Here is a 21,677-nt window from a genome sequence, read left to right on the forward strand (position 1 = left end):
CTTATACCGTAGGCCAATCTCTTATGCTAGGCAAGAAATACACATAGTTGTTGGTAGTAAGTTACAATTTCAGCGTGTCATTCGTCGTATGTTTGGACCTAGGCAAGTAGCAGCCATTAATGCCTTAGTTAATCCATTTATTTTGCCTTTGATTCGTTATGACATAAGCTTTGATGTCTACATTTTCATTCTACTTTGAAAAAGAAAAAAAAAGAAAAAAAGAAAAAAGAAAAAAAGGAGTGAGAGAGAAAGAGAGTGAAGGAAGACCTTTGTGCAATCATAGTTGTGCTTCCTTCTTCTCAAGCATGGATACCACTAGGCAAATGAGTGGCTATCCCTTATTCTTTGGAGAGCCCGGTGAGGATGCCGAGTTATTCTTATCAAACTTTAGAATGGCACTCCACATAAAGAGAGTGGTAGGAGACCAAGAATGCTTAGACATGTTTGAGTTGGTCCTACGAAGAGATGCTTCCACTTGGTTTCAATCTCTACCTGCACCCGCCGCACGAGTAGATTACAAGGGAGTCATGCAACTTTTTAGAGACAATTACTTCACTCCTTTGAACACACAAAAGCTATGGCAAGAAATAGTTGCTCATAAGCAAAAGGATCTAGAGGACTACTTGAGTTATAAGCAAGAATTCTTACGTCTTTGGACTCTTTGGTTGCGTAGTCTTCCTAACCCTGGAGATGGTGCTGAATTCTTGAAGAAGGAGAGATTTATTGCAGGGATGTACCCATCACTAAAATTGCAAGTAGAGTCAGGAGAGCCCACAACATTTGATGCTGCTGAGGCTAGGGCTACCAAGAAACTCCGAAAGATGAGGTGTATGCTTGGGGGGGCTTTATCTTTGATGACTCAAAGCCTAGGGAAGAGGTACAGTCTTGCACTCGTAGAGAATTACCTGAGGTCACAGTCGAGGTGATAGAAAAGTTAAATGAGTCTTTAAATAACTTGTCTATCCACTTTGCACAAGTTGTGGAACAGAAGGGCCAAGCTAAAAGGGTTGAAGAACAAGAGTAACGACCTAGGCGACTCTTGCAAAGAGTAACGACCTAGGCGACTCTTACAATGTTGGAATTGCGGAGAGTAAGGGCATGGGATGTATAATTGTCCTTGGCCTCGTGGGGAGCCAGGGAAGCCTAACATGAACTATCCAGTGATGAATGCAGGTGAAGGCACTAGTCAACAACAACCGATGATTTTGCAGAGGCCCAATGCAATAAGACCACCTCCACGAGGAGTGGAAGGAATGCCACCCTTGCCGGACCCAAATGTACATGTGGTAGAGGTAACAAAGGCCAAGGAGGTAGACATTGAAGCAAATGGTGTCAAACGAGGGCGTGGAAAAGAGAAGGAAAAGGAGGGTGTGGCATCACAAAGTGACCATGGACAAGGAAAGAAAGTGAAGGAAAACAAGGAAGTCAAGAGGAGACGACGTCGTATAAACCTCCAAGATTTTCCCCTTGGACATGGTATGGCTCCATACAACCTTTTGGAAGACATGAGAGGTAAGGGTCCTGATATCTCGTGGCCTCAATTTCTAGCCTTATGTCCACAAGTTAGGAGGGAATTAACAAAGGCCGTGAGCACTAGGAGAAAAACAAAAGAGAATGTGCCTGTTGTAAAAATTTCACAAGCCGAGATGGATGAGGACATTAAACCTATATTAGATTGCTACATCAAGGGAAGGCTAGTTAAGAAGGGTCTAGTAGATGGGGGTGCACAAATTTACATCATGACAGAGGACCTTATGCAAAAACTAGGCATGCATATTCATGAAACACCTGAAATTAAGGTGAAAATGGCAAACAATAGCAAAGCAAAGTGTCTTGGGATTTGTAAGAATGTTTCTGTGGAAGTTTTTGGCATTAAGAAGGTTGTTGATTTTTATGTTATGTCTACCAAGGGAAGTGGTTATCCATTTATCCTAGGTAGACCATGGCTAATGAGAATGCGAGCTTTGCAGGATTGGGAAAATGGAAAGTTAATTTGCAGGAATGAAAATCGTAAGAAGATTATCTTTGACATGAAGGAGCAACGACAAGAGGAGATAAATGAAGAATCTTCTTAAGGCGAAACAGAGGAGGATTGGACCGATGACGCCTCAGAGGAAGAAAGCAGTAGTAGCAGTATGGACGAGGAGTCTTCCATTGAAGTCATGGGGGTAAGATTCAGAGTAAAAGACAAAGAGACACCCTGTCAAGGTTTGGAGGAGGTAGGCTCTCAAGAAGACCAAATTGTGCATGATGAAGAAATGTTTGATGCTATGCTCTCAAAAACGCTTACATCGGAGGAAGGAGAGGAGTTTAAATGTGTACTAAGGAAATTTCCCAGGTTTTTTGCTAAAAATTACACAGATGTGCGTGGCGTAGAGGCCATTCAACACAAGATCGAGCTAAAGCCAGAAGCCAAACCTAAGGCACAAAAACTATGAAGACTAGGAGTCATCAAGGAGCAAGCACTACTCAAAGAGGTGAGGAAGCTTCTAGCAGCGGGATTCATATATCCTGTAGAAAATTCAAAGTGGGTCTCTCACGTCGTGGTCACTCCCAAGAAGAACGGCAAATGGAGGGTTTGTGTGGACTATCGTCCACTCAACGAGGCGACAAAAAGGGACCACTTTCCTCTCCCATTTCAAGATGAGATCCTAAATGAGGTAGCAGGTCATGAGAAGTATACAATATGTGATGGCTACTCGGGTTACTTTCAAATTGGGATTGCATTGGAGGATCAATTGAAAACAACCTTCATCACTCCTTGGGGTTGTTATGCTTTCAGAGTCATGCCGTTTGGTTTAACCAATGCTCCAGTGACATTTCAACGTTTCATGAACATAGTGTTTCAAGCATCCTTTGGGAAATCCATTAGAGTGTTCATAGATGATTTTTGCATCTATAGCTCTAAGTCATTGCATCTGCAAAGGGTGGAAGAAGGCTTGAAGAAACTCTACGACATGGGGGGCCAACTCAATCCCGACAAATGTCATATTGGTGAGGATGAAGTAATCTTGCTGGGTCATAAGGTTTCTTCCAAAGGCATTGAGGTGGATCCTACAAAGGCAAAGGCTCTTATCAACCTACCATCTCCAAAGAGTCTCAAGGAGGCCATCTCATTCATTCAAAAGGTGAAGTACATGTCACGCTTCATTCACTTAGCCTCAGAGTTACTTCACCCCTTGCAAAAATTGACTCAACAAGTAGAGTTTGCATGGTCTGATGAGCTTGAGGAGTACTTTTGTAACATTAAAGTCATTTTGTCAGAGCTACCAACACTCATGCCTCCTTGTTGAGACTACACTTTCTTTGTTAGCTCTAGTGTTGGAAAGGAAACAGTGGGTGCAGTTTTGTTATAGCAAGATCTCCACAGTACTAGGATGCGGCCCATCTACTTTGTTAGTAGGGTCATGAATGTCATGGAGAAAGGCTACACGGAAGCAGAACTCATGATGCTTGCTCTCTCCTTGCTCTCATCTTTGCAGTGAGAAAATTTAGATCCTACTTGTTACCAAAACCTTTTGTAATTCTCACTACAGAAAATATGTTTCCTTGGGTGTCTTCTCAAATTAATATCAGTGCTAGAATCACAAAGTGGGTTATGGAATTGCAAGAATTCCAATACTCTTTCAAGGTAGAAGATAGTGTGCGTGCACAATTGGCAGGGATTCTCACTTATAGAGTGCATGAAAACGAGATTAAGGTGCCTGAAGTAAAGACCCTACCATTGCCACCACCACCCAAAACTATACCTAATGCATTCACCTTGTTCTTTGATGGAGCTTTTAGAAAAGCCACAGGTAAAGCAGGGGGAGGGCTGGTGCTGCTCAACCCAAATGGAGAGGTGGTTATGAAGGAGAAGGTCAAATTGCCAAGTTCTACTAGCAACAATGAAGCAGAGTACGACATACTACTTCATGGTTTGAAGGTGTGCATCAATCAAGGGATACAACGTCTCCTGGTAAAAGGGGATGCACTTCTTATTGTAAGGCAAATTTTAGGCATTTGGGCATGCAAGAATGAAAGATTAAGGCAAAAGGTTCATGCTATCCGTAGGCTGTTTAATCAATTTGAGGAGGTGCAATTGTATCATATTCCTAGGAAACAAAATGAGGATGCTGATCTACTTGCACAACAAGCTGTTGCATGTGTTAAGAAGGAAATGCAAGTAGTAGTCTTGGCTGCAGCGGCTATTAAGCAACCACGGTACCAAGGAATGGAGACACTGGTTCCCATAGTGAGCTACATCTTGGAAGGTGAATTCCCACAAGACTTCACAAGGGCACAAAAGAGGAGGCTCATGAAGAGGGCAAGTTCTTTCTTGTTCTTAGAAGGTACCCTCTACCAAAAAGGAAAAGATCAAGTGTGCAGAAGAGTACCAACAACCAAGGAGATTCCAGCCATTTTAGAGGGTTTGCATGAAGAAGCATGTGGTGGCCATTTTGCTCAAGAACTAACTGTGAAAAAGATTTTGCTTGCTGGGTATGTTTGGCCAAGCTTACATGTGGATGTCCAACATTGGTGTAGGAGCTGTCATAACTGCCAAGTCAATGGTAATAAGAGGTTGCTACATGGTCCACACCAATTAGTCATTGCAAGTGGTCCATTTGAAAAATGGGGCATTGATGCTATGGGTCCACTACCTAGAACTAAAAATGGAAAATTGTACATCTTAGTGGCCATAGACTACATGACTAGGTAGGTGGAGGCTCAAAGTGTGGCAAGGGTGAATGGAAAGACTGTAAGCAAATTTGTTTACACTCATATATGTTGCAGATTTGGCACCCCCTTGGAGATTGTTTCTGACCATGGTCCAGGTTTTAGAAAAGGTTTGCTCACCGAAGTTTGTGAAGAGCTTCATATTTCACATCGTCATAGCACACCCTACTATCCCCAATCAAATGGGTTAGTAGAGAAGGCTAATGGTGTTATTGCAGGAATCATAAGGAAGATGGTGGAGAACAAGACGAAGCTTTGGGATGAGTTCCTTGATGGAGCACTATGGGCATACTGGACTAGCTACCGAGAAGCAACGGGGTTTACGCCCTTTCACTTGGTTTATGGTCAAGAAGCATTGCAGCCTATTGAGCTTAACATTCCAACAATGCAGCTACATGGAAAAGGTGGACTAGGAGATCAAGATGCATGGGTAGATCAACTTCTCACTTTAGTTGAGCTAGAGTGGAAAAGAGAAGCTGCATACGAGTGTTATAGAAGAAAAGCCATGTAAGCAGCAGAGAAGTTCGATGCAACTTTGAAAGACAAGGGCATCAAAGAAGGAGATCTTGTGCTAAGGTATGACAATCAACTTGATTATAATCGGTTTGATGCCAAGTTTGAAACTAGATGGCAGGGACCATACATTGTCAAGAAGGTTTTCAACTCTAGCTATTATCAGCTCATGGATTTGGATGGCAAAGAATATTCTAAGAAGGTTAATGGCTAAGACTCAAGCCATACTTGAGTCGCATTCTATCGACAGACTTACAGAAGCAACCACAAAAAGGAGATAAAAGGGCATGTAAGTTATGTGGTTTGAGTGATGGATGTGGTGCAAAACACAAGGAACAGAAGAAAGATGGACAAGAGAATCACATTACACCACTTTCTTTAGAAGGCCTACATTATGATGGTACATGAATATACCATCATCTAGGGGGAGAGCTAAATGATAGCCATTTTTTCGGCTATCCACATTATCACAAGGAGCTACCTCGGCCAAGGAAAATCACATAAACTCTTTGTCATAAATACCTTTTCACTGTAAATAGGCGTATGTGCGTTAGGGACTTTACCCATATCTTCTATATATATTTTATATTATTTAAAAAAAAGTTTTTGCTAGCTACTCATAAAAAATAGATAAAATTATTACGTCCCATTTTGTGTAAATATTTCATTTTATATAAGGGCCTAAATATGGGAGTCTCTATTTTCTTAAATATTTAAATACTTCATTAGGCGTGTGTATTACAAAACCTAAGTATATTTTATTTATTTATTATTATTATTATTATTTCTTCATAATACTTTTGGACCATCATTATACATATGCTTCAACTTCACCATGCATAAGTAAATCCTATGCCCTCACATTTCTACCCACACCATGTAGAAAGCCTACTACCCAAATCACTTTTTCCCTTAGACTATTTCATCTTTTATTCTCTCATCTACCCTAAAATAATGAGGGTCTCCCTCCCTTTTGACTTCCATAGTTTAGTATTTTTGTATATATTTTTTACTATTAAATATTTTATATTTTCATTAAATACTTTTTCATATATCAATTATTTTTGTATATTTTATTCACAATTAGATCTCTTTGTTTATTTTATTTTCCTATTATAATAACCATATTGTCATGATATGTTGACTAGTTAAATACTAGCTTGTTTTTTCTTATTATGTAAATCCTTTATAAAAATGAAAAAAATTTCCTCCATGCAAGTGTCCACATACACTTGAGTCTCTAAGGTCAGGGTATGATGTATTGGGGGGCTCACTCTTGGAGCTATCAAGAAATTCCACCAATGGGGACCCACACAAAGATTTTTAAAATTCAGAAAATACATGATTCTGCTGAATTTTTTACGCCCGCCTCCACTCCGAATTTGGATTGGTCATAACATCAAAAGATAAAAGTTAGCTCGAGAGCTCAGGAATGTGCTTAATTTTTTTGAGAATTTTTGGAGCTAATGGCGGTGAGATATGAATTTTTTATTGGACCCAGTCTGCCCACCTTTTGGCAAGGTACACCTAGTCTCTTCTCACCTTCCTTACACATTCATCACCTACACACTTACTCATTCCTTTCTCACTACATCAAACCTGCAAACTTCATGTCCTCTCTCACCCTCTCCACCTTTTCCCTCTCCTTCCATCTCCATTTGCTCTCATATCTACTCTACACCCATACCTCATCTCCATTTCTCTTCCTATTACTCCCATATTACTAAATTATTTTCCCAATCTCAAAAAATACATAAAAATTCAGCATGAATGTACCATATTAACCTCGGCAAATATGGGGTTTCCATCTACAAAAACCCCCATGTTCTTCACCTCAATCAACTTTTGTGGCATCAAATGCAAGAAGGAGACCGACGGTTAACTTAAAGATCTACACGGGAGAATCCAAGCTTCTTCGAGCTTTCAACCACACAAAGGATCTTTCCAAATCTTTACTCCTCACACTCATTTTGTACATTGTATTACTAACCTTTTATAGTGATTACTAACTACTAACCACTAACATTTGTAAATAAGCACCCACTCTACTACTTTTGGAGTAGGCATTACTACAAGTTATTTGCTCAAACCTCTACATCACACTCTCCTCTCATCTTCAATAATTCTCTCACCTTGAGCACACATCCATGTGACTCAAGGGATAAGAAGAGGCCCACTCATTTTAAAATAAAAAATCCATAATCTATGATTTTTCATAATAAGATTGATTAGGCTTAATCCTAATTGGGGCTTCTCAAACCTATAAATAGAGCCCCCTCCATTCCTTGTAAAGGAGAGATTACACACATTCTACACCACTCCCAACTCTAGTGTGTAAGAAGATAGTGAACTTGTGAGCTCTCTCTATACATCAATACCTTTGATTGAATATAAGATTAGTAGTTTGGGTGCAATTGTGTACGAAATCTTAGACTCCTACATCTCCAAAGTTGATCTAGCAAAGCGGTCCGATGTTTAATTTAAGGTAAATTCGATCCTTGTATTTTGTGGTGTGACCTTATGCTTGGCAGCTTGAGGGCCTATTTTTGATTTGTTGCCTTTCATTCCATGGTAAGAGGGTTGTATGGTGAGAGGGCTCCCGTAATCTTAAGACCATGTGTATATCGACAACAAAATCAAGTCTATATTGTCTCTCTAAGCTCTCTCCAAGTTTGGTGTGCATATATGTGTGTTATGCTAGTCTCCTCCACACATAATACCATACGTTATGAGTGTTTATTGAGGGTGTATGTGTCTTTTGTTTAGCTTGTATTGATTGGCTACAAGGAAAGATCTTTGGTGTCCTAGTTCACACACATAACTAGGTGGTGCCTGGTTCTTGTTGAGTGTGTGGTTTTGGGGTTCTTATGTTTGTGTTGCATTGTGCCTCAAGCCCATTGAGCAACACGGGAGCCTTGAGGAGTGCCTAGAGGCCTCTCTTCTTGTTGCCCACCCCGAACTGCCTCAATATCTTCACTAAGGATTGAAGATCATTGATTTGTGAAGATGGTTTTGTCGTTTGGAGAGGTTTGAAATTTGAAGGAAAATTCCAGGCGATGGGTTGTACCATTGACTAGGCTTTCGCCCACCATGGCCCCTCCATCCAGAGATGTACCTGGAAGTTGTCGATGATGAGGTTTTGGTACAAATGTTCTCTAGTGCATGAGTATGGATATGTACTCATGAAGCAACTGCTACATTAATTTAGCTAAAATAATAGTAAGCAATAAGTTTAACAAATATATAATGGCTATTGAAGATCGTTGGGAAAGTGTTAATGCGTGAGATGGCTCAATACGTGATATGGCTCAAATCATGAAAGTGCAGGTTCTTAAGCCATGAGACTATTAATTTGTGAGAGACCTGAACTTATGAGATTGCAGGTTTGTTGGCCGTGAAGGGATATTCCGTGAAATGACCTAAACCTGTGAAAGTTAATCCCGTGAAATGGTGTTTCCATGAAATGGAGTAATTTCGTGAAATGAAATTCCATGAGATGGAATTCCATGAAGGGTAATTTCGTGAGATGGAATTCCATGTGAAGGGTAATTCCGTGAGATAGAATTCTGTGAAAGTGCAGGTTTTGACCCCGTGAAGTTGCAGGTTTTGATTTCGATGATTTTTTATTGAAATGATTCTATGGGTCAGCTAGGGTATGATATGCGAGCAACACGTTCTTGTGCACTTATGCTTCACATCCACAGGGGTGACAAGAGCATTGTGAGTTTGTCTCTGATGCGGGAATTGATTCTTGAATTTTTAGTCACATGTTGTCGAGGCACTAGGTAAGACTACTGGTTGGTTGCTTGAACACACAAGCTCTTGTGTAGGTGCTGAATGCATGAGAGTGGTTTAGTGACTTGCTTGGTGTTGCTTGGGCCTCCATTCTTGTCAAACTTTAGGTGAAGCTATTGGGTTTGAAGTCTGTGGTGAGGTTTTCTTCACGTTGTTCGATTTTGGCAACCATATGATGGGATTACCATCATAGTATCCTTGTTATTGAAGCACATGCCCAGGCACCCATCTTTGATGAACATTATAAACTGGCTGATGTGCTTGGTACTAAGGCTTCCTTCTTTGAAAAAGCTTAGGGAACTTTGTGATGCACTTGGGAATCCAAGCTTTGGTATTACTTTGGTAGTACCCTTGTGCTTGTTGCAGAGCCACACTTGTTAACTTGGTGGAGGAACTCCCATAGGCTTTTGTGGAGACGGTGTTGTGGTGTATTTGTCTTTTTCTTTGGCCTCTGAGTGCTGCGTCGTTTTAAGTCGAGGCACCCAAAATTTGATTGGCACCTGTATAGTAGTCTTGAGCTACAAGTAGTTGCTTTTCCACCAACATCTTGATACTATTAAGATACCTTGACTGTGGTTATCTTGGTGGAGTTTTCTTTTGGGTTGATGTGGAAGGTTTGGGACCCTCCTTGACTTTGGTTGGCGCTGAGGCCACAAGTTTGACACTCATGGGCATTGTTGAGACGATTATGAGGGGCTTCTATGGAAGAGGCTTGTAACCTTTTGCATTCAGCATCATAGAAATCCATTAAAGTTGGATCTTCTTCCTTGCAATATGGTATTGTCAACTTTTTGTTGTTGACCATCATGATGACTCTATCGTTAGTAAATCACAGTGGTTCTTGGGCGGCAATAGTCCATTTATGTCCCAAGATCAAATCTACTCCGAACACATACTCAACCACAAAAAACTTGCAACAAGTAAGGGGGTTAGTTTCAGTATACATTGTATGTTTAAAGTACCCCAAACATGGCATGTTTAAGTCTTGTGTAAAGAGAATTCTTTTAGGATGTGCCGAGTACGTGTTGTGTTCTCTTTATTACAGTCACCATAAAGCCAAACTGCTAGTGTAGGAACAACCATCTTGTAATCCTTCCTGTAGTGTAGGGCTTATTAAAAAGATATAACAAGGCTTGGTGATCCATGAAGAATACAAATTTGTTGGCTAAAAGATAGTACATGCACTTTTCATGGCATAAACCAAGTGTCGTCCCTTCTCTTTCTATGGTAGTTCAGTTTATTTCTGCCTCATTGAGCTGGGCAAAACAAACAAGGTAGCCCACCAGTTTGTATTTTGCACTAGCACACACCCAATGGCAAAATTTTATGGATCAATATACACATAGAAGATTATGTCCCAATTAGGGAGTCTCAAGATTGATGCACTTGCCCACGGACTTTGAAGTTCATCATATGCTCGTTGACATTCCTCAGTCCATTAAAATACTGTAAGTAGTCGATACAATGGCCGTGCAATCTTTGCATAGAATACTATAAACCTTTTGTGGTACCAAACACGTCCCATAAACCTTTATACTCCCTGAAAATTTGTGGGTGGTGGAAGTTCTAAAATCAACTTTACTTTTATCTCATCTATGGAGATGCCATTTTTAGAGACAATGTGTTCCAATATAATACCATTCTTGACCTAAAATTAGCATTTAATGGGTTCAAAGATATTCAATACAACTGACACCTTTGAAATACTTATCTTACACAAGCTATGTGGTCCTTCCACTTGGATTGAGTACACAAGTCATCAATGAAAACTTCCAACCACTTACGTAGACAGTCCTTGAAAGCTATGCACATTAGCCATTGGAATGTAGTAGGGGCATTGCTTAGTCTAAATTACATAACTCTATAGGGAAAATTTGTGCTTCCCATCATTGTGAATGAGGTCTTGTGATAATCCTCATGTGCGATAAACACTTGGTTATAGCCAGCGAAGCCATCTAAGAAGATATAAGCTTATTTGCTAGCTACTCTTTCTAACACATGTTTGGTATATGCCAATGGGTGGTGATCTTTTCGAGTGGCTACATTGACCTTTTTTAGGTCTATACACACTTGCATCTTTACACTTTTCTTTGGCATAATGATAATGGGTGATACCCAATTAGTTTTCTCAATTTCATAGATGAACCCTATTATAATAAGTTTGTCAATTTTTCCTCCTATACAATAGCATAACAATAATAGAGTGCACAATAGCTGAATACTTGGGGTTCATCTGATAAGGCCTTTGCAGGTGGGCCTTGATCCCTCAATGATAGGAATCATGTGTTGTACCACTCTTGGTGGTACTCCCTTCATATTTGTGTATTTCTAGGCAAAGAAATCCTCAAATTCTTTAACAACTCCACCAATTCCCTTTTTTCTAGGCTAGGACCTTTGGCAATGAATGTTGGTTTGGGCTAGGTCCTTTGGCAATGAACATTGGTTTGGGCTCCTTCCAGGTTGAGTTAGGTCCACCTTTTCTTCTTCAAGGGCTAGGTCAATGAACATTGGTTTGGTCTCCTCCCCAAGTTGAGCTAAGTCCACCTTTTTGACCTCAGTGGGTCCGTCATCATAAGAGATTCCCTGTTTGCCCCCCTTAGAGCGTTGGCATCTAGGCAGATAATTGCCCGTTCCCCCACTGTATATGTTAATGATTAGGGATTGGTTTTTGGTTCAATACATCATCTTCCTCCACATCCTTTTGGGCTAATGTCTACTTGGCTTCCTGTTCTACCTCAGCCATAAGGCATTGTTTTGCTTATAGCTTTTTGACTTAGAAAGTCCTGGTTTAGCTTTTTCTGGGGCTTGGGGTTTCTCTCGTACCTTACCAAAGGCATTGTTTTGCTTACAGATTTTTGACTTAGAAATTCTTGGTTCAGCTTTTTCTAGGGCTTAGGGTTTCTCTCATACCTTACTAAAGGTAGTAATGTTTTCAAGCTCTTCACCCCAATTTTTTGAGAATTCTTCATGTAGTTTTGTGGCCTCAATGTATCTTAACCATTGTGCATCTATCCATTGGCTTCACATGTTGTTACATTGCATGGTAGTGCTTTTTCCTTAACCATCTTCTTACGTGCTTCCCTCTTAGTGATACTTCACTTTAGAGGTTGTTGTCAATTTTGTTTGTCATTTCAGCACTAGTCCCAACTCTCATCATAATGATAGAAGTCAAGGTTATGTGTGGCATTACATCCAAATACATGTTCTATAGGGAATACATCGATCATTTGACAATATATGCATCCAATTTTCACTAAAATATAGAGAAGGACGTGATGCATTTATCAAGTCCTCTTCCTCAATCTTGTTGGGTACAATCGCTACTTTACACACTTGCACTGATGTAGTGTGACTGACATGTTTCCAAAGAGGTTGACCTCCATGGGGTGAGTCTTCCAAGACTATAAATCCACCTTTAGAACATGGGAATTTTTTCATAAATAGATTTGATCTAAAGCCCACCAATCATGCACCAATCTGGCCTGCCCCCCACATACAAGGTCTGCCCATAAGAGTTTGGTTGGCACAAGACGTTCATCACTACAAATGTGTGATGATAGCGGAATGAAAAGATTTTCAATTTGGTTTTCAGCAAAACTCCCATGGATCTTGTAGAGGTTGCGTCGGCCATTTTCACGATAAGGTACATTTGTTCTAGAGTTGGTTTACCCCAGTTTACCCCATTTTTCCAACATCTCTTGGTAATAGTTCTCACTTGTGCTGCACCATCTAGGATAGATAGGGATGGCTGCATTTGTGTCATTATTCTCATAGTAATGCCCTAACTGGTTCACTGGGATTTGTTTAAACTTGGGTGCATTAATTTCTTCACTCAGATGCTTTGGATTTTTAACTGTGTTCTTGTCTTGGTTTTTCTTGTGGTTCCAAATTTCCTTAAACCCATTCGTTTATATCTCTTATAGTGTATAATTTCCACTAAGCAAGGGTCTAATTAGCATTTTCACCTTTGATGATGACAAGAATGCCGTCAAGCTGGCTACATTCCGTGGTCCATGTGCTACTTAGCTATCCCTTACAAGGATTTTGATCCCATTTTACATGATGTAGAAGCATCCACCTTAAAGCCCACCACACAAACCTCAAAACCCATATGTGCAACACATGGTACAAAAGCCTAAAAGAAAATTCAATCTCATCACATGGGCAACCATAATGAAAAATTGACAATCCAAAGAAAGTCAGAAAATGGAACAAGTTCTAATACGTCACTAAGTGAGGATGAAACAAGTTCTGATTCATCACTTAGTGCACTTAATAGACCAATCAAGAAACTAGAACCCACCCAACCCAACCAAATTGATAATAATAATCACGACATATGTGGAACACAAAAAGCAAGCTCAGGAGAGTATGCTTAGCTTGGTTAAATGTCTTATAGGATCACCAGTTGTGATTGAGCCTCATAATGCCAATCCTAAAAAAGCAACCAAAATACAAAGCCCATAGGAGTACTGCTTCCCCTTTCAAGAGGAAGACATACTCTCTATACAGAAGAGTCATTTGAGACAGATTACATGAATTATATGATTGAGAAAGCACATGAGGAATTTGATTATTCCCTTACAAATTAAAGCAGTCTCTCAAAACCTCATTTGGAGAAATGCTCTTCTCTCATTGGTGAAGCTAGCATAACATCAGCACTTGCACTTTAAGGGCTCAACATGAGTTATACACCAAGACATAAAGAACTCCATAGAACAAGACTGTGAGGATTCACAAGCTTCCAAACAAACCTCATTTAGAATTGTCAGAGAGCCAAGTGTGCCAATTGATCATTTGTCACGGATTCCTAATGGCAAGCCTTCCCCACAAGAATCGATGATGATCTCCTTAATGCGTGTTTATTTAAGATTGACATGATTATGCTTGAGTGAAGTGATGAAATCTCACAATACCTTACTTATTGTTTTTCGATTGACCACATTGAATAAAGATAAGATGTGGTAGCTTATCAAGCCAACTTCACCATATCAACTACTAATAGCCGAACAACTATACAAGTAGGGTAAAGATGATGTTCTATGGAGGTGTGTACGTGAAGATGAATTTGTGCAAGTTCTAAAAGAAGCACACTTGAGAATTTCTCCAAAATTTTTGGAGGACACTTTGCTAGGGAAGTGATAGCGTGGAAGGTTCTTCAAGTAGGCTTATGGTGGTGACCAATATTGTTTGGCGATGCAGCATTTTTCAAAGGTTGCGAGATAAGTGTCAACAATGTTGTACCACAGTAAATAGGGGCTGGGTGCCCCTTATCCTAGTAATAGTCTAGCAACCCTTTGAAAAATGCAAAATTGATTTTGTATGACTCATAAGTCCTGCCGCACAAAGAACTGCCGAAGCCCGCTATATCATAGTAGGCATAGCACGAAGTGGGCACACGCTCGAGCTACTAGGAAGGTTGATACTCATACCACTACTAAATTTTTATATGAGAAAGTTGTTTGGATATCCTTTGGAGATTATAAGCGACCAAGGGTCACACTTCATCAACAAGGTGATTCATCATCTTATAGTGCATATGAATTCTTTGCCCTATTATGGCCACGCAAAGAACATGAACAAGATATTATATGGTATTCTAACAAAAGTTATTCAGGCAAGTAGAATGGATTGGGAGCATAAGCTTACAACTCTATGGGATTACGGAACATCATACACGGAAGCAACAGGTTCAAGCCATTTCGGTTAACTTATGGGGTTAGCACAGTGATGCCCATAGAGTTCCCAGTTTTTGTTAGTGAGAGGTTGACTAGGAATGCAATGGCTAAAAGGCTTGTTGATCTAGAAAAGTTGGAGGAACTTATTGCCATGTATGGATAAAATCTTTGACACAAAAAAAATGATTTGACCAAAACATCAAAGATAAGAAGCTTAAGGAGGGTAACTTAGTACTATTGTACGAAACCAATAGTAATAAATGAAAAAGGTTAAAACTCAAGAGATTGGGACCTTTTTAAATCAAAATTGAGACCCTCGATGGTATTAAAATATATGGTACATAAATGGGAGCAAATTGAAAAATTATAATTTGACGTAGGATATGCTAGCCTAGAGAAAAGAAAGAGGAAAAGAATCAACAAGATAGGATGAAAAGACTTACATAAAAGGAGACTGTAACCAAGATCAACAAAGCAAAACAGAGAATGGGTAAAACCTTATCCTTAAACATGGCTACACTATCATCCCTTGAAGATTGATGACCTAGATATAGAGCCTACAAGGGTTAGTATTCAAGTCATTGTGGTTGAAAATACCAAGACAACCATAGCCCTATTTCTAGACATTGGGGCCAGTTACAACCCACTGATGTCATATGAAACATGGAAATCCTTGGGAAAGTTTGGAGTTAATATCAACCAACGTTAAGTCCTATGTTTCTATGGTAGCATATCTAAGGTTTTTTCAATGTACAAATTCTTGTTGGCAATAACCCTGTGGTGGCCGAAAAGGTATATGTCATGCCTACAAATGTGATAGAAGAGCAGGTATTGCTAGAAAGACTGTGGATTGCTACAATAGATTGTTCCATATAATGTAAGGAATAGACCATCCAAGTGCAAACAAAAGATGGCCGGAAGAAGGTACCCTTTTGGTCTCAAAAGTCCAGAGCAAGATCTAATCACGACAATGACCCCAGGGAGTTCAAGCTCCAAGGATGAGCTAAGAAGCGAAGAGATCAACACTAGGTAAAGGCAAGGAAAGGCAAGTAAATGCAAGAGCTCTAACATTTCCCAAAAGTAGTAGATTATCATATCGGAAACAAACAAGGTAGAAATGAGTTTCGGTCAACCTTCTCAACCTTCTCAAGTTAAAGGTTTACTATAAAGGAAATGAAGAGGTTTGGCTATCGAAGAAGAAGGATGATAAGCCTCTACCACAAAACCAAAAGGAGAGATGCCACCAAAATGTCTTCACAAAGAACATAAGCAAGCTAAACCAAGTTATAATTGTTGGGTTACAATAGCAACACTAACAGTGCAAGGGCACTGTCAAGGTGTTACATAAATTTAGATACCAAAAAGGGTACAACAAGTTAAGGCACCGAACAGCCACGACTGAAACATCAAAGGACAAATAATAAAGGAATCCAATAAAGGGAGAGAGACCCCTAAGGGATACCATGCAATGGTGCAAAAGTAAAAACTATAAGTACGGCCTTGTCCCATTGATGAGCAAGCCAAAAAACAAAAGGAAATGGTTGAACCAGAACTACAAAAGGAAAGTAACATCGGTGACAAGGGAAAGTGCAAAGTTGAGGAGGAAACCATCATATTCCTTATCACATTAATCCAATGACCATTTTATCTGAGGAAAATGCACACCTTAACATGAGAATAGAAAGAACTCCAGCATCAATATCCATCCATAAGGAGATAAGGAAAGTTCACCACAAGCTAGAGGCGAAGAAACTTAGGGCTTAGAGAAATCCATGAAAAAATAGGGAAGATTGTTTAAGTCAAATTGTGCCATCCATAAAGTGGTCCGAGATGAAGCAGACTCATGCTAAACATGCCTCAAGGTTAGGATGAGCAATCTATGAAGTCAGGGGTATGAAACCATGAACCATTGTTGACATGAAAAACCATGAGATATGGCCATGAGTAACTTGGGTTTTTCATGCCTAAAAACTATATCCAATAAGCAAGAGAGAAATACCCAATAGGTCACAGGGTTCCATGATACAAGAAATCACTTCAAGGGAGAAGAAACCATAAGATTTTTTGACGTGAAAAACCAAGAGATATTCATGACCGTAAATAACTTAAGTTTTCATGCCTAAAGAAATTGGCTCAAGGTAATAAGAATCATACATGATGTTTCAATATGACATGGGGATTCAAGATCTGAGCTTAGATTGATAAAAATCATAATATTTTTAGATGTGAAAAAACCAGGAGATACTCATGATCGTGAGTATCTCATGATCATGACGTGAAAAACTAGGAGATACTCACAACCATGAGTAACTTGAGTTTTTCATGCCAACAAAAGTGGGTTTACAAGGAACAAAAATCATGCATAAAGTGTTAGGGTAACATGAGAAGTCATCAGATTGACAAAAATTAGAAGTTTTTTGTCAATCTGAGTAACATGAGAAGTCATAAACTCAACTCAGATTGACAAAAATCAAAAGATTTTTTGACTTGAAAACCCAGGAGAGATACTCATGGCCATGAGTAACTTGAGTTTTTCAAGCCCAAAAAAGTACATTAAAATAATGATGCGAGGTAACAAAAGGATTTTAGAGGATATGAAGAAGCTCTGTATGCAAGAAAATATGGCTCCCGCAAACAGACTGACATGTGTTGCCAGACCCTATTAATGGCATAGCCACCCACAGTTTGCACTCATGGGTTGCTATACCCTATTAATGGCATAGCCACCCACAGTTTGCACTCATGTGTTGCCATACCCTATTAATGGGATAGCCACCCACAGTTTGCACTCATGTCTTATATTCAAAACCACTTGTCCATTTTTGGCTATCTTTTTCAAAATCTTCTTGCTCTGCAGGGTTCCATTCATGGTTCTTCTTTGCATTGCTTATATTTTCTTATGCTATTATTCAATGTTCCCTACCTCAACCGCCAAACAACCGAACCTATAACAATTAACAAGTAACCACTTGAGCAATTGCTCTAAATTATTATGCTCATTCAGATGCAAATGCAATAAAGACAAATTAAAAGTAAAATGTGAGGCTAAACTCAGGGATGATGAAGATTTGCCACAAGTACCAAAATGATTCAAATCTAACATTGTTAATGATCATTTGTCTTTCTAGAAAAGACAAATGATTCAAATCTAACATTGTTAATGATCATTTGTCTTTCTAGAAAAGACTAAGAGGAGTGTTGAAGGGGAACCTGGTGTTTCTTATGATGATCTAGCTAATAAATCTGGTGGGGCCTAGAGAAGAGCTAAAACCTATAATATTGCTAAATATTTAAAGCTAAGATATATATTTAAACCTAATAAATCTGGCAATGCCTAAAGAAGAGCTAAAACCAATATATATTTTGCAAAATATTTAAAGCCAAGATAGGAAAAGGACCTCTTAGAGTTTAAGAATTTTAAGGTTGCTTTGGAAGTACACTGACATAAAGGAAGTTCCACTAGAGATAATGATGCATACAATTCCTATTATGAAGTGTGCATGACTAGTGAAGTAAGGACCTTATCCTACGAACCTAAAATGTTTGTAGTTGGTTAAAAAGAGCTTGATAAAACTATTGATGTTATGGGTTTATTTATGAGATTTACACTAAATGGCTATCACCCAAAGTGATCATATATAAAAAGAATACTAATATTCGAGTTTGTGTAGGGTTGATCATTTCACCATCCTTTATTGTACGTAAAGCATTTACGAGATTGAATATAGTAATGGGTATCACCTAAAGTGATCATATAGTAATATCCGAGTTTGTGTAGACTTGATTAATAATAATTTAAGATCACTATCCTCCTTTATTGTGTACATAGAGCATGTGTTAGAAAGGGTTACCAAAAATACTTCTTTGATAGCTTTTCCAGGGTATAATCAAATAGTTAGAAAAAACATGTGTTAGAAAGAGTTATGAGAAAAGAAGCCTACAACTATAGCTTTTTAGGGTAAATCAAATATTAATTGATTAAATGAATCAACATAAAACAGATTTTGTATGAAATGGGCCATGTATGCCTATACAGTCATTCCATTTAGTATGATTAATGCCCTTACAATTTTTCAACAACTTATAAATATAGCCTATAAAGGATTATCTTGGGAAATTATTATTCATTGATGATCTTGTGTAAATTCCCTTTGAAAGGAACAGTTGGCATGTTCACAAAAGTCATGAAATGGTGGAATTTATATTTAACCTCACTTAATCCATTGAAACGTTAATTTAGGTTAAGCATGGAGTGATCTTGGGACACATTGTGGTATTTCCATTTGGATGATATCAAGGTCAGATCGATCTTGGAATTACCATCACTAACAAATTACAAAGGCATGCAATATTTCATGGGACATATATATAAGCAAAGTTTGCAAACGAAACACTTTAGTGAAGTTCCTACTTCATGTTACCTACATCCATCCAAAAATTAGAATATATATATTTACAGGTATTGAAAGCATAAAGAAAGAAGAACAATTGTTATCGATGTCATCAACAAAGTCTCTAGTTATGGTGCTTTTTGGTTAGAGATCAATATAAGTGGGTCTAGCCATACACACACACACACACACACACACACACACACACACACACATACATACATATATATATATATACACCATACACACACACATATATATATATACACACATGCACACATGTGCACGTACACACACACACACACACACACACACACACATGGACACACATGCACACACATACACATCTATCTATATGTATGTATGTATGTGTGTGTGTGTGTGTGTGTGTGTGTGTGTGTGTGTGTGTGTGCACGTGTGTGTGTGTGTGATCTAACTTGGGGGTAATCAATAGACATGCAATCATAGATGACCTCTATTCAAGTGCTTGGATAATTTTAAATAGGTGGAGGACTCCATAAGGTTGTTAGCATGGCTTATTAATCATTCCATTCTTTTTTGGCAAATAGGTGTAAGAAAGATGTGGTGTGCACCACTTAGCCAGGGTTTCTCTAACCTATAAATAGCATATATTTAAGCAATATGTGTTGTTTTCAATGAAGTCTCCATGGAAGTTAATCACTTTAATAGAACAAAGCTAATGTTGTTCATTCCCTCCCTTGAAGAGATACAGATCTTTATTTTTAGAACACCTCTGCCCTCATGTCGCCAACTCTTGATCATAGATATTTTCTTTCAATTTGGGTGCATGCCACGCTCAACACATGTAGACATAAGCAATCTCATTGCCATATGAAGCAACGTAACATGTGCATGTTCTTGTAGGAAGAATGTCCAATGGTTGCAAGGATATGCATCCACTAGTTCTCAAAGTCTTCTAGCTATGGAAGTGGAGGAAACTCTACGCTTTCATCTTGCAAGCCCCTTGACCCCTATAATTTTAAAACAACATTTGTTGAAACGTGGGGCATATACTTTGTGTTTCCCATTAGCCCAACCATTAAGGGAACCTAGGCATGCTTTATTATAGTTGCACACCAACTATGTCACCAAGTGACTTGAGGCCAAAGCTACACAAAAATTTAATGCAAGACCGCCAAGTTCCTTTACAAAAATGCGTTTATTTACTTTAGTTACCCACCATAAGGAGTTTCTTTAGTAAAAACTCCACCACTTCACTTACAAAAGAGATTCTTCTTGTAGGATAGAAGGATGATGCAAAGAGCCACATGGAAGTGGGCACAAGAAAGATGGAATTCATTTGCCCATTTGCTTTATACTCATGTAAAAATGTTCTCATAATTTGATCTAAACTTTAAATTAGATGCCTGAATTTTATATGGCAATAAGTTCAATGAAAAAGACTTAAAGTTGGAAACATTCATGGTATCCTCTATCAATATATTCGAAAGAACCAAGCATTAAACAATTAGGAAGCTAACTTTCTTTGTAAAAGATAAGCATGGTCTCCAATAATTAAAGCCTTCTTGTGTAAGCCCAATGGTTAACTTGATTAGCTTACCATAAACAATGATTTGATGGGTTACATAGATTATTATGAACTTTTAAAAGAAGAATGAGAAATTTAAGAGTTTCTTCCCATTAAAGATTGCATACTAATCTTATGTGTGACAACCACACTTTCCAAGTCACTACTGAACCCAAGAGAGTGGCTTGTGATGGTACACCAGCCTATCTATGGAAAGGTCACTTCTCCTTTTAAAACTCTCTCTCTCTCTCTCTCTCTCTCTCTCTCTCTCTCTCAGACATTATATATCAACACTAACCATTGACAAGAATGCATGCCATGAGTCATAATTTTAAAAGTACATCAAGATTAATATCATTATTTTTTGGTACATACATATCAACACCCATTGACAAGAATGCATGCCATGAGTCATAATTTTAAAAGTACATCAAGATTAATATCATTATTTTTTGGTACATACATATTTCTAAATATACATACATACACACATTCAAATGTATATACAAACACATTTACAGGGATCTCTCTCTCTCTCTCTCTCTCTCTCTCTCACACACACACACACACGCACACGTGCACGCGCATGTGTATACACAAGTATTTATGTACATACATACACACATTTACAAGGGTCTCTCTCTCTCTCTCTCTCTCTCACACACACACACACACACACACACACACACACGTGCGCACGCACGCATATGTATACACAAGTATTTATGTATACACATGTGTATACATACACACACACGTGCATATACACACAACTAAATATGTTTATGTGCATACCCACACAATTATCATACATGCATTTTTACATATGTATGAACAAACACATATTTGTGGATCTCTCTCTCTTCCACCTTTCGTCAACGCCAACGATTCATTCGTTGGTGGATTTGGGATAGTTTCCAACCAACATAAAAACAATTCTTTTTCTTTTTCTTAGTCTCTCTTTCACTATCCCAACATAAAAACAATTCTTTCTCTCTCTCTCTCTCTCTCTCTCTCTCTCTCCTCTCACTTGTC

Source organism: Cibotium barometz, chromosome 43 (assembly GCF_041138505.1).
Source record: "Cibotium barometz isolate CiBa-2024 chromosome 43, ASM4113850v1, whole genome shotgun sequence".
In the NCBI taxonomy this organism is placed as follows: domain Eukaryota; kingdom Viridiplantae; phylum Streptophyta; class Polypodiopsida; order Cyatheales; family Cibotiaceae; genus Cibotium; species Cibotium barometz.